Raw genomic sequence first — 7,826 nt, 5'->3', positions numbered from 1 at the left:
GTTAGTTGCTACTAATACAGTTGCATTGTTAGTCCTTTTATTTATTTGTTTGTTTAATTAATTTTTAATTTTCGTTTAAATTCAATTAATTAACATATAGTGTATTATTAGTTTCAGAGGTAGAGGTTAGTGATTCATCAGTTGCATATAACACCCAGTGCTTATTACATCAAGTGTCCTTAATGCCCATCACCCAAATACCCCATCCCCCCCACACCTCTCCCCCAGCAACCCTCAGTTTGTTTCCTATAGTTAAGAGTCTCTTATGGTTTGTCTCCTTCTCTCATTTCATACTATTTAATTTTTCCCTCCCTTCCCCTATGCTTTGTTTTGTTTCCTAAATTCCACATATAAGTGAAATCATATGATAATTGCCTTTCTCTGACTTATTTTGCTTAGCATAATACCCTCTAGTTCCATCCACAGTCATTGCAAATGGTAAGATTTCATTTATTTTGATGGCTGAGTAATATTCCATTGTGTGTGTGTATATATATATATATGTATATATATATATATATATATATACTATATCTTCTTTACCCACTTATTTGTTGATGGACATCTGTGTTCTTTCCATAGTTTGGCTATTATAGATATTGCTGCTATAACATTGGGGTGCAAGTGCCCTTTTGGATCACTATGTTTGTATCCTTTGGGTAAATACCTAATAGTGCAATTGCTGGGTTGTAGGGTAGCTCTATTTTCAACTTTTTGAGGAACCTCCATATTGTTTTCCAGAATGGCTGCACCAATACAATGGCACTAAATTCATACATTTCAATAGTTACCCTGAATGTAAATGGGCTAAATGCCCCAATCAAAAGACACAGGCTATCAGATTGGATTAAAAAATAAGACCCATCAATATGCTGTCTGCAAGAGACTCATTTTAGACCCAAAGACACCCCCAGATTGAAAGTGAGGGGGTGGAAAACCATTTACCATGCTAATGGACACCAAAAGAAAGCTGGGGTGGCAATCCTTACATCAGACAAACTAGATTTTAAAACAAAGACTGTAATAAGAGATGAGGAAGGACACTATATCCTACTTAAAGGGTCTATCCAACAAGAAGATCTAACAATTGTAAATATCTATGCCCCGAACATAGGAGCAGCCAATTATATAAGGCAATTAATAACAAAAGCAAAGAAACACACTGACAACAGTACAATAATAGTGGGGGACTTTAACACCCCCCTGACTGAAATGGACAGATCATCTAAGCAAAAGATCAACAAGGAAATAAAGACTTTAAATGACACACTGGACCAAATGGACTTCACAGACATATTCAGAACATTCCATCCCAAAGCAACAGAATACACATTCTTCTCTAGTGCCCATGGAACATTCTCCAGAATGGATCACATCCTAGGTCACAAATCAGGTCTCAACCAGTACCAAAAGATTGGGATCATTCCCTGCATATTTTCAGACCACAATGCTTTGAAACTAGAACACAATCACAAGAGGAAAATCAGAAAGAACTCAAATACATGGAGGCTAAAGAGCATCCTACTAAAGAATGAATGGGTCAACCAGGAAATTAAAGAAGAATTTAAAAAATTTAAGGAAACCAATGAAAATGAAAACACAACTGTCCAAAATCTTTGGGATGCAGCAAAGGCAGTCCTGAGAGGAAAGTATATAGCAATACAAGCCTTTCTCAAGAAACAAGAAAGGTCTCACACAACCTAACCCTACACCTAAAGGAGCTGGAGAAAGAACAGCAAATAAAGCCTAAACCCAGCAGGAGAAGAGAAATAATAAAGATCAGAGCAGAAATCAATGAACTAGAAACCAAAAGAACAGTAGAACAGATCAACGAAACTAGGAGCTGGTTCTTTGAAAGAATTAACAAGATTGATAAACCCCTGGCCAGACTGATCAAAAAGAAAAGAGAAATGACCCAAATCCACAAAATCATGAATGAAAGAGGAGAGATCACAACCAACACCAAAGAAATACAAACAATTATAAGAACATATTATGAGCAACTCTATGCCAGCAAATTAGATAACCTGGAAGAAATGGGTGCATTCTTAGAGATGTATTAACTACCAAAATTGAACCAGGAAGAAATAGTAACCTGAACAGACCTATAACCACTAAGGAAATTGAAGCAGTCATCAAAAATCTCCCAACAAACAAAAGCCCAGGGCCAGATGGCTTCCCACGGGAATTCTATCAGACATTTAAAGAAGAATTAATACCTATTGTCCTGAAACTGTTCCAAAAAATAGAAATGGAAGGAAAACTTCCAAATTCATTTTATGAGGCCATCATTACCTTGATCCCAAAACCAGACAAAGACCCCATCAAAAAGGAGAATTACAGACCAATATCCTTGATGAACATGGATGCAAAAATTCTCACCAAAATACTAGCCAATAGGATCCAATAGTACATTAAAAGGATTATTCACCACAACCAAGTGGGATTTATCCCTGGGCTGCAAGGCTGGTTCAACATCTGCAAATCAATCAACGTGATACAATACATTAACAAAAGAAAGAACAAGAATCATATGATCCTCTCAGTAGATGCAGAAAAAGCATTTGACAAAGTACAGCATCCTTTCTTGATCAAAACTCTTCAGAGTATAGGGAGAGAGGGTACATACCTCAATATCATATAAGCCATCTATGAAAAACCTACATCGAATATCATTCTCAATGGGGAAAAGCTGAGAGCTTTTCCCCTAAGGTCAGGAACGCGGCAGGGATGTCCACTATCACCACTGCTATTCAACATAGTTTAGAAGTCCTAGCCACAGCCATCAGACAACAATATAAATCAAAGGCATCCAAATCAGCAAAGAGGAAGTCAAACTCTCACTCTTTGCAGATGATATGATACTGTATGTGGAAAACCCAAAAGACTCCACCCCAAAACTGCTAGAACTCATACAGGAATTCAGTCAAGTAGCAGGCTATAAAATCACTGCACAGAAATCAGTGGCATTCCTATACACCAACAACAAGACAGAAGAGAGACAAATCAAGGAATCGATCCCATTTACAATTGCACCCAAAACCATAAGATACCTAGGAATAAATTTAACCAAAGAGGCAAAGGATCTGTACTCAGAAAACTATAAAACACTCAGGAAAGAAATTGAAGAAGACACAAAGAAATGGAAAAACGTTCCATGCTCCTGGATTGGGAGAACCAACATTGTGAAGATGTCAATGCTACCTAGAGCAATCTACACATTCAATGCAATCCCCATCAAAATACCATCCACTTTTTTCAAAGAAATGGAACAAATAATCCTCAAATTTGTATGGAACCAGAAGAGACCCCGAATAGCCAGAGGAATGTTGAAAAAGAAAAGCAAAGCTGGTGGCATCACAATTCCGGACTTCCAGCTCTATTACAAAGCTGTCATCATCAAGACAGTATGGTACTGGCACAAAAACAGACACAGAGATCAATGGAACAGAATCGAGAGCCCAGAAATGGACCCTCAACTTTATGGTCAACTCATCTTTGACAAAGCAGGAAAGAATGTCCAATGGCAAAAAGACAGTCTCTTCAACAAATGGTGTTGGGAAAATTGGACAGCCACATGCAGAAGAATGAAATTGGACCATTTCCTTACACCACACACAAAAATAGACTCCAAATGGTTGAAAGACCTAAACGTGAGACAGGAGTCCATCACAATCCTAAAGGAGAACACGGATAGCAACCTCTTCGGCCTCAGCCGCAGCAACTTCTTCCTAGAAACATCGCCAAAGGCACGGGAAGCAAGGGCAAAAATGAACTATTGGGATTTCATCAAGATAAAAAGCTTTTGCACAGCAAAAGAAACAATCCTCAAAACCAAAAGACAACCAACAGAATGGGAGAAAATATTTGCAAATGACATATCAGATAAAGGGCTAGTATCCAAATTCTATAAAGAACTTATCAAACTCAACACCCAAAGAACAAATGATCCAATCAAGAAATGGGCAGAAGACATGAACAGACATTTTTCCAAAGAAGACATCCAAATGGCCAACAGACACATGAAAAAGTGCTCAACATCGCTCGGCATCAGGGAAATCCAAATCAAAACCTCCATGAGATACCACCTCACACCCGTCAGAATGGCTAAAATTAACAAGTCAGGAAATGACAGATATTGGCAGGGATGCGGAGAAAGGGGAACCCTCCTACACTGTTGGTGGGAATGCAAGCTGGTACAACCACTCTGGAAAACAGTATGGAGGTTCCTCAAACAGTTGAAATTAGAGCTACCATTCGATCCAGCAATTGCACTACTTGGTATTTACCCCAAAGATACAAATGTAGGGACCCGAAGGGTTACGTGCACCCCAATGTTTATAGCAGCAATGTCCACAATAGCCAAACTGTGGAAAGAGCCAAGATGTCCATCGACAGATGAATGGATAAAGAAGAGGTGGTATATATACACAATGGAATATTATGCAGCCATCAAAAGGAATGAGATCTTGCCATTTGCAACGACGTGGTTGGAACTGGAGGGTGTTATGCTTAGTGAAATAAGTCAATCAGAGTAAGACATGTATCATATGACCTCACTGATATGAGGAATTCTTAATCTCAGGAACAAACTGAGGGTTACTGGAGTGGTTGGGGGTGGGAGGGATGGGGTGGCTGGGTGATAGACATTGGGGAGGGTATGTGCTACGGTGAGCGCTGTGAATTGTGCAAGACTGTTGAATCACAGATCTGTACTTCTGAAACAAATAATGCAACATATTTTAAGAAAAAAGAAAAAGAAGAAGATAGCAGGAGAGGAAGAATGAAGGGGAGTAAGTCAGAGGGGGAGACGAACCATGAGAGACGATGGACTCTGAAAAACAAACTGAGGGTTCCAGAGGGGAGGAGGTTAGGGGGATGGGTTAGCCTGGTGATGGGTATTAAAGAGGGCACATTCTGCATGGAGCACTGGGTGTTATGAACAAACAATGAATCATGGAACACTACATCAAAAACAAATGATGTAATATAAGGTGATTAACATAACAATACAAAAATAAAAAAAAAAAAGAATGGCTGCACCAGCTTGCATTCCCACCAGTAGTATAAGAGGGTTCCCCTTTTTCTGCATCCTCGCCAACATCTGTCATTTCCTGATATTAATCTTAGTCATTCTGACTGGTGTGAGGTGGTATCTAACTGTGGTTTTGATTTGTATTTCTCTGATGCTGAGTGATGTTGAACATTTTTTCATGTGTTGTTAGACCCTTTCTAAATATCTGTAACATTCAGTGAACATATCAATGGCAGAAAATTTTAATCACATTTTCTTTAAGATCAAAATATAAAATTTTTAATTTTATGGCAGAAGGGTTTTTTTTCCTTTTATTTAATGGAAAGGCCTTCTCGGCACAAAAATATAGACAGGACATTTTATAGTCTCTCTTGACAAAAAGATGCAAAGTGGAATATCTGGAAGAAATGTCTGCTTAGGAGATAGACTTTGGACATAACTCAAAGTAGGGAGTTAGAATGGATTCTGTTTTCTCCTGACCCACAAAGGATTACCCTCCCAGTGGAAAGAAGAGATGGAAAAGACCATTAATAGCAGAAAAATGGCAAGGAAGCTACTCATCTTATTCTGGGCTCTGGGTGGGAAAAAAAAAAAGTAAAAATAGGTCTATACTTGTATTGGTTTGCAGTTATATTACCATGTCTTCCATAGAGATAAAACCATGCTGAACAGAAGCTTAGGACCTAAAGTGCAAAACAAATGAGGAGGTAAAGTCAAGGAGAAGTGGACAGTATAGGTAGATAGAGCCAGATGTGCTATTTGAACTTATCATACATGCAATGGATTATTTTTATATTTATTTACTATATTATTATATTATGACTATATCATATTAACTTATTGTAACTGAGTTTTTCCTTTTTTAAAAATCAAAGCTAATGCCTGATGTGACTTTTTATTTATAAAATTTACCCTTTAAGGATAATCATATTTTGAAAAAATTTATCTGCTAATAACCTAGATTTTGAGTTGTGCTTTTAATATTTTGTAGCATTGAGGTATCAGTGGACAAGCATTTCTTTTTCTATTCACTAATAAAATGCCAACTGTGTTTCAAAACTGGGTCTAATTGTAAACTATTTATACTGCATATGTCTATACATTAACTCACTCAATTCTCACGGTAGCACTGGACATGGGTATCATTATCACATATCACATCTTTATTTATGAATAAAGAGACAGGGCTTCTATCAAATAAACAAGATTAATGGTCAAGAAATCGTGGCTCAGAAACTATGAGTGAGAGGCCCAAGGTCACGACCTGACCTCAGGGTCAGTAATCTTCCTGCTGCACAATGCTTTCTCTTCCTAGGAAAAATGTCCTTAAATATTTATTTTTTCTTGATGAAAAAGGTAAACAGAAAAGAAGGAATATCTATTGGCCTTTCCCTCTGTATCAAAAAAAATTGAAAATGTGGGTCAATGAAAATGCCAGATGCTCAAACAATTGATAATAAAAATATCAAAACAAAGTGAGATTTGGCTTAACTGAGATCTTGTTTGTTGAAGATTCCCCCTCAGGAGTAATCATGTTGAGCAACTAGAGTTCTTCCTATCCTATTCATTTGGAACTACTTGCCCTGGTCTTACGGTTTATTATATTCTACTTTTTTCTTTCTTTTTCTCTTTAAATTTTTTATTGTTATGTTAGTTACCATACATTACATCATTAGTTTGTGATGTAGTGTTCCATGATTCACTGTTTGTGCATAATACCCTGTGCTCCAGGCAGAACTTGCCCTCTTTAATACCCATCATGAGGCTAACCCATCCCCCCACCCCCCTCCCCTCTAGAACCCTCAGTTTGTTTTTCAGAGTCCGTCATCTCTCATGGTTCAGCTCCCCCTCCGATTTCCCCCCCTTCATTCTTCCCCTCCTGCTATCTTCTTTTTTTTTTTCCTTAACATATATTGCATTATTTGTTTCAGAGGTACAGATCTATGATTCAATAGTATTGCACAATTCACAGCGCTCACCATAGTACATACCCTCCCCAATGTCTATCACCCAGCCACCCCCTCCCTCCTACCCCCCACCACTCCAGCAACCCTCAGTTTGTTTCCTGAGATTAAGAATTCCTCATATCAGTGAGGTCATATGATACATGTCTTTCTCTGATTGACTTATTTCACTCAGCATAACACCCTCCAGTTCAATCCACGTCATTGCAAATGGCAAGATCTCATTCCTTTTGATGGCTGCATAATATTCCATTGTGTATATATACCACCTCTTCTTTATCCATTCATCTGTCGATGGACATCTTGGCTCTTTCCACAGTTTGGCTATTGTGGACATTGCTGCTATAAACATTGGGGTGCACGTAACCCTTCGGGTCCCTACATTTGTATCTTTGGGGTAAATACCAAGTAGTGCAATTGCTGGATCGAATGGTAGCTCTAATTTCAACTGTTTGAGGAACCTCCATACTGTTTTCCAGAGTGGTTGTACCAGCTTGCATTCCCACCAACAGTGTAGGAGGGTTCCCCTTTCTCCGCATCCCTGCCAATATCTGTCATTTCCTGACTTGTTAATTTTAGCCATTCTGACGGGTGTGAGGTGGTATCTCATGGAGGTTTTGATTTGGATTTCCCTGATGCCGAGCGATGTTGAGCACTTTTTCATGTGTCTGTTGGCCATTTGGATGTCTTCTTTGGAAAAATGTCTGTTCATGTCTTCTGCCCATTTCTTGATTGGATCATTTGTTCTTTGGGTGTTGAGTTTGATAAGTTCTTTATAGAATTTGGATACTAGCCCTTTATCTGATATGTCATTTGCAAATATTTTC

This window comes from Eumetopias jubatus, unplaced genomic scaffold (assembly GCF_037043125.1).
Source record: "Eumetopias jubatus isolate StellerSeaLion01/CBP00866 unplaced genomic scaffold, mEumJub1_p1.0 scaffold_12, whole genome shotgun sequence".
Taxonomy (NCBI): Eukaryota; Metazoa; Chordata; class Mammalia; order Carnivora; family Otariidae; genus Eumetopias; species Eumetopias jubatus.
Note: the sequence above shows the minus strand (reverse complement) of the source record.